Source organism: Cyanistes caeruleus, chromosome 1, assembly GCF_971803275.1.
Source record: "Cyanistes caeruleus chromosome 1, bCyaCae1.hap1.1, whole genome shotgun sequence".
NCBI lineage: Eukaryota > Metazoa > Chordata > Aves > Passeriformes > Paridae > Cyanistes > Cyanistes caeruleus.
Genome location: NC_141701.1, coordinates 56,114,870 through 56,128,231, shown reverse-complemented (window position 1 = coordinate 56,128,231; position 13,362 = coordinate 56,114,870). Strand labels below are relative to the sequence as shown.

General features: G+C 34.6%; 1 protein-coding gene and 1 long non-coding RNA gene across 2 annotated transcripts in view; both read right to left on the bottom strand.

Moving 5' to 3' along the window:
* DOK6 (docking protein 6) overlaps window positions 1–13,362 on the bottom strand; it is a 253,203-nt gene that overhangs the window by 235,353 nt on the left and 4,488 nt on the right. The window lies entirely within an intron of this gene.
* LOC147655521 (uncharacterized) lies at window positions 377–891 on the bottom strand. Its single transcript, XR_015288266.1, has 2 exons — window positions 782–891; window positions 377–502 (listed from the first exon to the last, which is right to left on the bottom strand). It is a non-coding gene; the product is annotated as an uncharacterized LOC147655521 (long non-coding RNA).

The window sequence follows — 13,362 nt, the reverse complement described above, 5'->3', positions numbered from 1 at the left end:
GCTAAAAGTCCCATTTTAACAAGTACAGCAATGCTATATATAAAATATATAAATATATATTAAAAAAACTATAAGCTGCAATTTTAGCTACACAACTTATATTCCTTTATTCCTCATTTAGAAAATGTTTTTCATACATTATATTGATTGTTTCTAAAGTTTCCTTCATTTGCTAGTCCCAACAGCTTACTTCTGTTTCACCACGTCTATTTTCTGCTTGTCCAGCACTGTCTGAAATCTCTCTCCAGAGCAGCGACATTGTATTGTGAAAGAGAGTGAATCAAGTTAATAGCCACGTTTGCTACATTTATGATACATCAAAGAGTTGTAAGGGGAAAATGCAAGTATGGAAACAAACTGCTTCTTCATTTCAGCCTTTTTTCTTTCTCATTTTTTATTTTATTTTTTTTCTTCCTGGGCTGCGTGCCTTTGTCCACAGTTTGGAGAAATTCTCTTGGAGTAGCAGAACTTCTATTTGCTTAAATCAGATCAGATGTCTGCCCTAAAACCAGACATGACCGAAGAATATAAGTTATTATTCATTCTGTTTGCCTTATACAAATGACAACAGCAAATAAAGGAACATACTGGACAAGAATTCCCAGGAAAACCTTTCAAAGGAATTGAGGAATTCAACTGGAACAGCCATGAAAATATCAATTGTTTCACTCTTACTAAATCTTTTATTATTATTATATTTAAATTAAATCATTTAGTCCACTGCTTTTTAAAGCAGGAAATTCTCTTCAATCCAAGGTATTTTGCTGATACATATACATACCAAGTGAATGAGTACAAGATGCCCCAGGATATGACTTTGTCAATCACAGGAATGCAACGCTTAAGTGCAATTAGCACCTGAAATCTCTACACTGTGTTATCCATGAACTGTCTTCCTAATTTATAAAGAAAAATAATTAAAAACAAAACAAAAAAAAAAAACCACAAAAAAACAAAAACCCCAACAAAACAACAATATCAAGAACCTCCTTTATCTGCAAACAACTTAACTACTTACTCATATCCCTCAATCAAATGCAACCACCATGACCAGAACCTGACTAGCTTGGTAGAGCCCTCTACTGATTACAGAGAGGAAAGGAATAATAACAAACCATTTATTTAACCACTGATTTCAGACTAGGCAAATATATAAGTATCATATAATTACTGACAAAGGTAATTTTCTATTTGAAATTTATTTACTTCTGGTACAGCAAATGAAATTTCTGGACAGTTAAAACCTAATGACAGACCAAATTGTGGAATTATTACTGTAGAATATAAAGCAAATTATGTGCATTAGCACAAAATTTTAATGTGCATTAAAATACAACTTTATGTTTCCTAACTTTGATTTGCTATTTACACAGAATATTGGAATTACCATCTCTGTCAGCACAGAGGCAGGAAGAAAAGATACCATCGTATTTATGCTAAAATATGCCATAGAAAGAAAAAGACAAGTCATATTTTGTTCTTCTAAAACTGTCCTCCACATTTTAATTCTGCATCACAATTTATAAGGGGAAGAAGGTATCCAAGAAAAGAATTGGAACAGGAGATAAAAAAAAAAAACTTACATGAGCATTAACAGTATACATAATAGTAACTATACAGGAATTAGAACAAGTGTGATTTAGTTCATAAAGTCCATGCAGGAAATGCAATTTCAAAATTACTGTTAGAAAATTAAAGATAGAACTATAACATAATATTGTGAACACTTACATTCAGATTAAGTGCAAGAGTTAATATTTCTAAAATGTTACCTAGTTCAAGAACGTATTAGTTTATTTCCCACTTTCTGTTATTAAAAACTTACTATCTCATATTTTGTGTTTCACACTTCAGTGAAGTGAAAGGGAAAGGCAGAGGAAAGCTCATGATTTGCTGTCACTGCTGTGTGGCAGAAGACCCTTTCCTGTTTTAAGGGAGTAGATAGATACGTTTTGGTAACTGTCTCTTGGTAACAGAAAGGAAAAACTTCTTTTCTTTCCCTTTGTTTTTTTTATGTTTTGTGGTTTTTTAACCCCACATTGAAGCTGACAACTTTGGAGCTAAAGAGACCTCGAATCTGTGGTACTGCAAATTATTCTGCCTTTCCCGCAACTCTTCTTGGAAATACCTTGCTGTTCAAATTTTAGTAAATTTAACAGGATTTGCATACATTTTGCTGCATCTGTGGGTAACAGAACATTAGTAGACAACTGATTCTAAATCAGATTGCTTAAAGAAAAAAGTGCTACCCATTCCATAGATATCCACAGAAACCTGCCAAACAGCCTGGAAAGAAGGTTGTTCTTGTGAGCCAGACTTGCAAACCCCCAAGATTTATAAAAGCAGAAAGATACAGCCCTTGTTGACTTGGACTTGGGACATCTACGAAGATAAGTTTTAACTATGGCCTCACTGATGATAGGGTTTTTTTTTTCTCTATCAGCCTTTCAAGGCTAAAACTACTAAACGAGAACTACTACAGAAGTGCAGAGCCCTGAGGAAACTCAAAACCAGCCACTTGACTGTAAAGCTGTCCTGCTATGTATCTAAAACACCATGTAATACAAGTTTTAATATTTTACACTGTCATAGATCCACATGGAGTTACAACTTAACTGAATACAGTTTGAAACAAGATTGGCCTAAGGAGTAAAGAAAATTTACAATCATAATTAATGTATGTTAGACACAATTTCCATTTAAGCTGCAGAAAAAAATAATATGATGCTAATTACTATTATTTTTTTTAGTATACTTGATGAACATGACATTTCTCATCTTCTGAACATTAATAAAAATTGGATTAAAGCACTAAGTATTTAAACTATCTGCTCCTGTATACATATGCAGATGCACATTTTATGAACTGCGTGAGGTGCTTGGAGAATATACTACTAGATACAGTATGTCCAGTAACAAAATTAAATAGATCTTAATCATATGCAAGCATAAAATCTCTTTGAATACTGTCACATTTTTCAAACATGAAATAAAAACTCATTTGGAACACAGAGCAGCACCTGTTTCTCATCAGCTAGCATCCTACATTTTCCTCTTCTCTAAGCTATGCAAGCAGTATATGAAAAACATACTAAGACACAAAATAATGGCACTTCCAGAGTGTTATGTTAAGTAAAAATCACATTTCTATTTGTTTTCCCTTTTAGCTTTTTGGGACATAAACAGCCATATAACATCATTACTTGGTATTTTTATTACTACTACATAAACTCAAATATAAGTAACAATGATTTTAAACTTAATAGTTCAGAAATGAAACAGCAGGTTAGTAGTTCAAAAGGCTTCTGTACTATAGTGTAATAACGTTAAAAATGAAATGTGAAGATACCTCAGTTCAAGAATTAAAGGTCTTAATGTTTAAATACAATGGTCCTCCATCCATTCAGCACAGAGCAACATCATGTAAATCAGGAGGTGAAAACTATTGCTTCAATTATAAGTTTATTTCAGCACTAGCTGCATGACACAAAGATTTTCTTACTCTTCTGCTCAAAGAAAGGCCTATCAATAGTCTCAAAGGAGAAATATAACAATGCCACGTGCTGAAATACCTCATTGTCATTTGTGCTTCAGAAAAGCCTGCTGTTTGTCCTCACACTCTTCATGCAAGTGTGACTGTTTCTCTCTAGTTAACAAATTTTAGCTTGCATTAAACCTTATCAGTAAACATGGCAGTACTGCAAAATCAGCAATTAAGGCCTCAATAGTTCCCACCAATTAGAGCTGTTGTGTGCCAAGAGCTACAGCAGAGACAGATTGTGCGCCGGGTTTATTAACTCATTCTTTTTGCAGTGGAACAGCTAAGTGCCTCTTTTCTGGCCACATTAAAGTACATATAGTTGTTTTACAGTGACATACGCCTCTGCCTTCAAAAACAAAAACAAACCCCCCAGAAGGCTGTGAATTTTTCATTTGAGAGCTTTCATATCTATACCAAAGGGACTACTATCTCTATAAGTGAAATATAATCTAGCATGGCTATACCTGTTGCTATGCAGACAACACTTCTTTTATTGAACCATCTAAATGAAATTGTTTTTCCATCTCAGTACCCTCATTCCTTATCAGCAGGTTCCCTGATCCCAAAAAAAACCTGCACTGATGGGGACTTTGTTCACATGAGTGACCATTTCTTCAACAGTGTGGGAGGAGAAAAGAACTGTTATAATCAAGCTTCAGAAATTCATTTGCATAGACAGGATGGCAGGAATGGATGATAGATTAAAGTTGAGAGAAATCTTTCAGTGAAAAAAAATACCACGAGACTTTGAAGGATAGGTTTAACATCTCAGATGTTGGAGCACTTTCAGGCAGTGACTACGATGCTGTCCATTCTCCCCAGCACAGCTCAACAATGATTAATTTGCACTGCAGCACTAGAAGTCATGAACAATTATAAGCTGTGGTTTTCCAAAGTGCTGCATACCTTCAGCAACTTTTTAACTTAAATTCAGATAAAGAGGCAAACCTACAAGAAACTGTGTTATTAAAGTCAAGATTTCCTTCAGCAAGAGAACATATATTTTAGTCTAAATGTTAGGAAATGCCATTCACTGCATCTCTTAGGATAACTAGAATGCAATATTAACAGTAATTCACATAGCGGAGTGCATTTAATATGATCATTAATATTTCAGACTGATTTTGAAACTGAAGAAAAAAGAAGAAACCAAGATGCACATGTAACAAAATTTTTATTTCATGAACCTTAATTGCTGTAACTAGGGCACAGGGATTAAAGGCCTACGCCTAAGGCGTCTGGTTCTGAGGACAAAATATTACACAAGAATTTCAATTTTTAGGTTCAGAAATTAAGTTTTTTAACCCTCCTGATTCTGAAGAAAAGCTGAGGCATGAAATCTGAACAAATCCCATTTCCATGGGATGCAGTCCCGAAACTACCTGCCTACCTAGAAAAAGAATTTTGAAGATGAGGAACTGCTCTGCCTGGCTTAGGTTTTAGTAGCATTTGCTGGGATTGACAGAACTTTATGAAATTGCCGTAACAAAGGACCGACTGAATGAAACTTGGTCAAAGCACTGCTATGGCGAGCCCTGTGGCTGGCGCGAGATAGCTGCAAACACAAACACTTTCAGAGGCACTTGCACAATCAAGGGCTGATCTGGCCCTCTTTACCAGAGGTCTTTCCTCTGTATTTGCTCATATCACTGCAAGCCTAACTTAATGAACAAACACTAGTGCCAAAAATCAAGAATCTCTTTGTAATTATGCACTGCTAGCTGAGTTTCCATTTTCACTATTTCAGTCACGATCATCTTAATGGCTCTGCAGTCACCTGTGCTTTGTTTTATAGCTCTCTAAAGTTGACTTCAAAGGGTGGCTAGCAGCATTCCCCATTTCAGATCTCCTATTTAACTCATTTCATCTATTGTGCATTCGGCTCAGCCCTGTCGCTGTGCCACCACTGCAGGTTAGCTCAGGCCAACAAAATCAATGTCATTTACAACTTTTTTTATTTTCCTAAACTTAAAAGCCTGGCATGCACAGAAGGAAACTGTATTCCTTCATACACTTTTCTACCCACAAGCAGATATTTAAGCCCGTTAGTTCAATCCCTTTTAATCAGTACAAGTAAATCAGGTAAGTATTGTTTGTTTAAATGGGAATGGGTATGTATTCTTTTGAGTAACTTCCAAATTACAGAAAGAAAAACTGTTAGTTCTGCTGTCAGAAAATTAACTAGTTATGCTGGTCTAGGAAATGTTTCAGGTAAGTTGCAGGTGGAAGAAAGAGAACATTCTGAAGAATTAAACAAGATACACCATCTCACTAGTTTCAAATCAAATTTTGTTTAGATTGCAGCATAGGACAGATTCACCTTATATATTCTTTTTTTAAGTGAAATGACTGTAAGACATAAAATAGTATACAGAAACACAGCAGAAATTATTAATTTTCCTTTTCAGAGGGGAGAGGAAAAAAAATACAGGCAAAAATTATTTTCTGACATCAAGAATTCTGGAAAATACACCTCTAAAACCATTTCGAAACATATTTAACCTCTGGGTTCTCTTGTGACATACACTGCATTATGTTATAATCATGTCAAAATCATGTCAAAAATATTTACAAGTAGTATTTACTTTTCTAGTTTCTCCTTCAGTTCAAAAAATCCCAAAGCAATACATCTAAACACTGCAGGTATATTATTGTATAAAAGCTGCTAGAGCAATGTTTATCCTCAAATAAATACACTATGAGGTCCACCAGTGTAAATTTTCCTCTCAATGCCCATAAATCTCATGCAAATCTATTCCATGGCTGCTCCACAGATTCCTCCTTACGTCTCACTGTGAGGTTTCCATTTTCAATGTACCTCAGATTCCTAATTCCGATAGTTTAGCCAATGTTCTCCACCAGCTGCTAAGCTGTTACCATTAGTTACAGCTCCCTTTCACGATTTGTAAGCATTATCTTCATCCCAAATGATTAGGAAGTGTCTGAAAAGAGTTATCTCTAATGACACACTACAGGCATTCAGACCTAATTCTTCAAAATAACCTGAACCTTCTGAAATGGCCGTGACTCCGCAATATTCCATTTGGCCCCTGGGTCTTGGACGAGTCCTATAATGTGTAATAGCTTATATTCTAGAAATAGAGCCTTTGCATTAATGTATCTACTTCACCTTTTAAAAACTGCAGTTTTCTCCTTTATTAAGACCTCTGGGACCATAAAAATTATTCCATTCTTGTTTTTCTGCAACATCAGCCTACAGCAGACTGCTTCCTTTCTTTCACTCCTTATTCCTTCTGCTACATTCTTTATCTATTTACTACATGACGTGTCATTATTGAGAATAATATCTGTAAGAGATTCTGCTCTATCAGGGAAGACAGATCTCAGAATTTTTCACTCTGCTTTTTGCGAATCTAATTTTCACTAATTCTCACCAACTAAAATTTATGTACGTATACAGATTAAGGGCTGAGAAACTTTTTGTCTGTTTCATAGCTTTCCCTGTAAAAACGTTTGATTTTACAACTCATCAGAAGAAATTAAAGATGTGCCTACACTGAGCAGTGACATCTAATCAAGGTAACTATTACCTACACCTGAAACAGATGATCTAATTCATCTACATGCTCGCACTTAAAGCCAAAAGTCGTTTCTTTTCTCTTATTTTTCCTTTTGGAAGGTCCTACATTAGAATTTTCATTATCAAAAAAACCCCAGACATCCACATTATTCAATAATTGGAAAAATGTAACATGACGAGGGAACACACTGCCACCTAAGTGTGTTGATAATGAAAACACACTTCAACCAATAAAAACTTCAACGATAAAAAAAGGTTCAACCAATAATCTTATTAGCAAAAGCTACCCAGTACATCTTCAACCCTATTTTCTTTGAGTTATGACACACTGAAGAAGATACCGATCATTCAGTGATCTCAAAATTATTCCTTTTTTGCAGGAAAAAAAATACTTTTTCTTGTTATAGGCAAATATTATGTGCAAATCATAATTTGGTATTTCTTTTTTTTTTCCAAATTTATGTATTTCCACTCAATAAATGCTTCTATAGTGCCCTTTTACTGCACATCTTGTGTAGGTAGAATTCCTCAGAAACAATGAATTTTGTTATCTCTAGGCTCTGCAAGGGGACTCAACTGATTCACCCTACAACCTGCACAGAGTTACACACACCTTCCTCTACAGGACCATGCAAATACATGTTCCCCATGCTGGGCCACAAGATGTTATGGGTAAAACATACAACTTAAGGCTAAGCATCAGCATTTCATAGAAGAATGCTTCATATAAGCCTACAGAGTAAGGGGTCTCCAACTTTTTTATGGAAGAATATGGCTTTTATAAAATTTGGAGATGAGGCAACTGATGCCTTCTCAAAATCTGACTGTGATACACTGCACTAAGAAAGTAAAAAGATGTTGCAGTAATGTCTTTAACTCCTCCCCCTGCTTTAAAATATATTTGCTACTTTATGTGCCATATATTTGACAAATACAGCTTTTCTGCATGGCTGAGGTCAGAAATTTACACCCACAACAGCAGACCAGCAACCCAAGCAGTTATGAAATTGTCTCATGCACTGTATTTTTCAAGACAAGCTTTCAGGATTGTTCTGCCAAGTAAGATGTGAAAAATTCTACCTTAAACATTTCAATATCTACTTTTAAAAGTGAAATTCTTCAACACTTTAAATTTTGTGCTATAATTCTGTCTCAAGGCAAAAGAGACATAAGGCTAATCAAAGTTATGAGCTTCAGACTTCTTGCATTCCTATTCCTGATGCTTGTTTCTAAGAAGAAAACTGAGGAGCAATCATTTCTATCAGTAAGATCTAGGTGGAAAACAAACAATATTTTTCCTTCTTTATATACAAAAATCTAAAATCAATTACAGAACAAATCCTGATTGTAAAAAAAAAATTAAATAATTCCATAGAAGAATTCAATGAAACACAACCAGAAGTTTCTTTTCAACTGAAAGTCTCCATACAACATTAAAATAGACAGTGACTGTGCCTGAGAGAGAGGCTGAATCAGGTGACCTCCAGAGGTTCTTTCAACCTCAGCCATTCCATAGTTATGAAATTCAAATTATTAAGAGTGAAATATTAATTACCCCAGTGTTTTCTATAGAGTTGTAGCACCTAATAATATTTTGACCACAGTTAGTGTGAGCCAACTTACCCAACTTTAAAGGAGAACTGAACATGAGTTTACAGCTGAGACAGACAAAATAAAGCAATCACAGGTGAAAAGAGATTATACTAATTTTACAAACAGAAAAGTTAAGCTCAAAAAGCCCGTTTCCCATTTTCACTAAAAGCATTCACTATGGTGGTATAAGGGGCCTTAACACAGCTTTAGATTTAATTTATGTAGCATACAGTGGGCTTAGTATAATTGAGAATAAGGCTGGAATGAATCAAAGTGCTCAAGATTACAAATTACATCTCTGCAAAAGACTAAAATTTAACATCTCTAATATTGAGTCCAACATGTCAGTACAAAGATTTTTGTCTTCTCAAAGGAGGTTATTTCATCATCAGTGCAAAAAGCTCTAGAATTCATTCTGTAGTGTAGGATATTAGAAGTACAGGAAATAAAACTCAGTAAAAGATCTTTTATTTTAATAACCTTGCTGCAGCTATGAAATATTAACCTCCACCCTTTGTTGTTAGGGTATTTATTGTCATACTATTTTATATACATTATGCTTATCATACACATTATTATTATCATACTAATCTAGTGACTAATAATTGGACATGTCAACTTCAGTTAAAATGAAGCTTCCTCTTCTTTTTAGGCTCTGTACAAAACCACTAATTATGACGACTCAGTCAAAAAACTCTTTTGTATTCTTAGTTTTTAAGACTTCATGCACTGTTTTCTCTTTGCAGGAAAAAAAAGTGTTTGCATGAGGAACGAAGAACGTACAATTCACTCTGAGGGCAGGGTACCTCAAAGCAAGACTGTCTCACATAAAGAAAAAAATCCAGGGACAAACAAAGAGTATTGGAAGTATCAAAGGCTTCTTTGTCAAAGATGGTAGTAATTTGGTTCTACAGTGGTGACAGCCTTTCGATATTAAACTTTGCTATTAATTCTTTCTGCAATGAACAGGTAGGGGAAATATGCCAAAGAGCCCTTCCTCCAGCAGACACAGTGTAACTTTTTTCTTCAGATCTAGTCAATGCTGTGTGCTTCTAATTCCTCACAGACATGTTAATGAATACAACCTTTCCAAAGTTCAGCCCAGAAAAGCCAGAGATGATGAGGGACATTTTGGCAACTGAACAACAGAAAGAAAGAAGATCAATCTTTTGAAAGATTTACACACTTCCCTTAATTATCTTCCTAATTTATGTGCATCTTAAGTGAACAGTAATTCCTGTGAGGCTCCATTTGCATGGGCTTGTAACCTCTCAGTATGATAGCAATGCCATGTTTCACACATGGCAATTAATAAAAAGCATTAGAATCTGGAAGACCCATTTTGCAGAGGAGATGACTTTTGAAAAGAAGTGTACTTCATTACTAGCTAAAAGATGTGGTTTTTTTAATCCCCCCCTTCATTTCTAAGTAGACTTCAAAATTAACATTCATTTTCAGAACTCTTTCCAAGAAAGCTATCCTACCCTACCCTATCCTAGTCAGTAAGAGTATTCCTGTCTGATGCCAGCTGCAGATCTCACTGTGTAACTCTCCTGACTTGTACGAAGTTTTAAGATATAGTACTTATCAACCACACAGTTTTCTTCCTCAGACATGTGTGAACACTTTTTCTGAATACTAAAAAAAACATTAATCAAAAGTAAGCATTTATGTGCATAAGTGTCAAGATAGTTACTGCACACACTGTACTCTCACTAAAATCTTTTTCATAAGTTTACAATTTTGTCCTACTGCATAAAAACTCTCTCCGCAGTAGCAAAAGGTTTCTTTGTTTTTCTTTATTGATTTCCTTCAAGAAATTTCATAGTATTTAGAGATGAAGTCTGTATTTTTTCTGGAAAAAAAATTTCAACCCAACTATGATTCATTACAATAATACACCATAATCATTTTGAATCTTAAAAGTTGCTCTGCAAGTTGCAAAGTTTAAAAACAAAACCTGCAGTGTAACATTAACAATTATTATTTAAAATACATATGAAAGGTTACAGTACACAGTAAAACACCACATTTTGGTTCAATAACACATTATTAATTTAAAGAACAGTGAGGGATATAATTTAGCATCCATACATATAAAATATTGCTTCAACAAAGAGAATATTTTACACTGCTCGCTCAGACTGAATGGAAGTATATTAACTACAACATGACATTTGTGAAAAGCTGTTCAGCTAGCTGATCTTTCAGATAACCTAAAACAAAAGACAAACTTTCCAGGATAATGTAGACTCCAAAACCTTTATTTGAATTTTATTATTTTTAAAAAGAACACTTAATAGCATGTTGTTTATTTTTTTAAAATATATCATTATTATCTAAAATATATGCTCTATACACAGCCACATATATAAACATATAACTAACAACTGACTCACATATGCTGTTGCCTGAATATGTTGTTGCCAGGCAACAGCTATAAAGCATTTTGCACTGCTTGCAGAAATCTGAATGAATGATTTGAAGAGAGATTATTTCTAAAAAACTAGGAAGAAAACTCACTACTGGAATTACATGAATAATTCCTTGTATATTTCAAGGACTCAGAGCATGTTCCTTCCATAATTACCAATTTCAGAAAGGACAATTCCTTTGAGTGGGATTTGAAAGGCATTTTACAACAAGGAAATTCATGTTCTATGCATGTGGCTAATGTTCCCACATGGACACTGAACCAAAGCCACCAAAGTTAATGGGTTCCTTAAATTGACTTCAGGTCTTTTCTCTGGGTCTTTTCATCAGGTTTTAATGTCCATTATAGGACAAAAATGACAGACTCCTAAATGAAAAAAACAGAAGGCCTTACAGAAGATACAATAAATTCTCAATAAAATCTTACCATCTCAAAATATGCAAGTGAGAGAGAGCCTGTACAAACATTTCTTTGTGTAATCTTACTATAGCTGAAGCGTAATCTCACTGAGGCCAATAGTATTACACACAAGAGTAAAAATAGAAGCATCTATAATCCATTGGTAACATGGCTGTGATATGCTATCTACAAAAGAGAACTATTTGACTCTAAGTAAGTGCCATCCATTACAGAATTACTAGACCTTCGGCTATCACACCTCTTGGGAATTAAGAGATGGGAAAGCACATGAAGAAAATAACTGGGAAGAACAGCAACCTCAAAGTGCTTACCGCAAGCCTGACTCACAAGCTCCTTTAACACAAACATTAGCATAAAAAGTTGTGGGACTTTTTGTCCTTGTTTACCATGGCTGCAAGATATTTCTTTCAATTTCCTGTACAATATGCTTAATCAATAAAAACTGGTCAGAAGCTCAAGATGACTGTTCTTTCCATAATGACCGAATTGGAAATCCATGTATTTTCTTTTTAATTCTTCAAATCCATTCACATAACTGTAGCAGAAGGACTGAAAGCAGTAATTATTGGTATTTTAAATGATGCTTTCAGTATTAAGTAGAGAATGTGACTAGGTTCTTTAGTGGATTATGGTGAAATCCTTTTAATTCCATATCCCAGGTTGCCTTGAAGTATCGTGAAAAAGAAACTCCTTTACTAGAAAGGAATCTGCAATCTAAATCCTGTCCATCTGACGCTTTATAAAAATTAAAATTCATTAAAAACAGGAATTAAGGTTTTATAGTATCATTTGAATTATTTTCATACTCCAAGACTCAACTCACAGTTTATATCACCTGTCAGGACGCAGTTATATAAAAGGCAATCTCCGTGCTTACAACCAGGCTGAGCACCTTTCCCACAGATAATAATACAAAACAATCTATGGAAAAGCTATCTATTCCTGGTGCACTACTTGCCTGTACTTTTTCATCTGCTTGTTTGTTTCTTAGTATATGTTATGGCAACTCAAAGAAATAGAAGAACCTTTACTTTGCCCTCTTGTATTCATCACGACCCACTCGCAGAGCCAGCGCCATCAATCAATGTAATCTCAAACCCAAGAAATTTTGCAGGTCCCTTTGTTTTCTTCGCCCAAAATATCCACACAATATCAACTGAATGTTAGGATTTTTTTTAAGACACATATCGCACTATTTCAAGAGGAACCACACTGCAATCAGTGGTTTGTATTCATAGCTTTGTTAGTCCTGATTGATTGAAGACGGGGTTAACTGCTGAAGGAGAAACACTTTGTTCATTTACAGAAAAGGTACCTGTAATGACCTAAAAGTATGGTTAAAAAATAGGGGGAGGTTATATGGTAAAACTTCTAATTTGGTGACTAAGAGCAACCTACCCTTTATTACTCAATCAAGACTGACTGGCAGGTACAATTTTCTCTTTGGATAGGTGTATTAGAGTATAAACTGAAGCACCCAGAAAATAATTCCACTTAGTATGTGGAAACACAGAAAAATTAGTAATTATTAACAAATGGAGTGAAAATTTCCAAGAGATAGAATTCGTTCATTCCATGGCCAAGGTGTGACAAAAAAAAAAAAAGGCAAAACCAAACAAACAATAAGATTATGACTTCAAAGGTTGATATGGCTCAAAACAAGACAATCAAAGTGACACAAGTTAATTTTTAATTAGACTTCCTAATGTGACATCAAATTATTTTTTTTCTAAGAAACAGCACTTCAGCAAGGCATGAAATCCTCACAGCTTAGTTTATTAGGAGGCAACAAAGGGATTCCAATCTGCTACAAGAAAGTTTCAGCCTATAAAC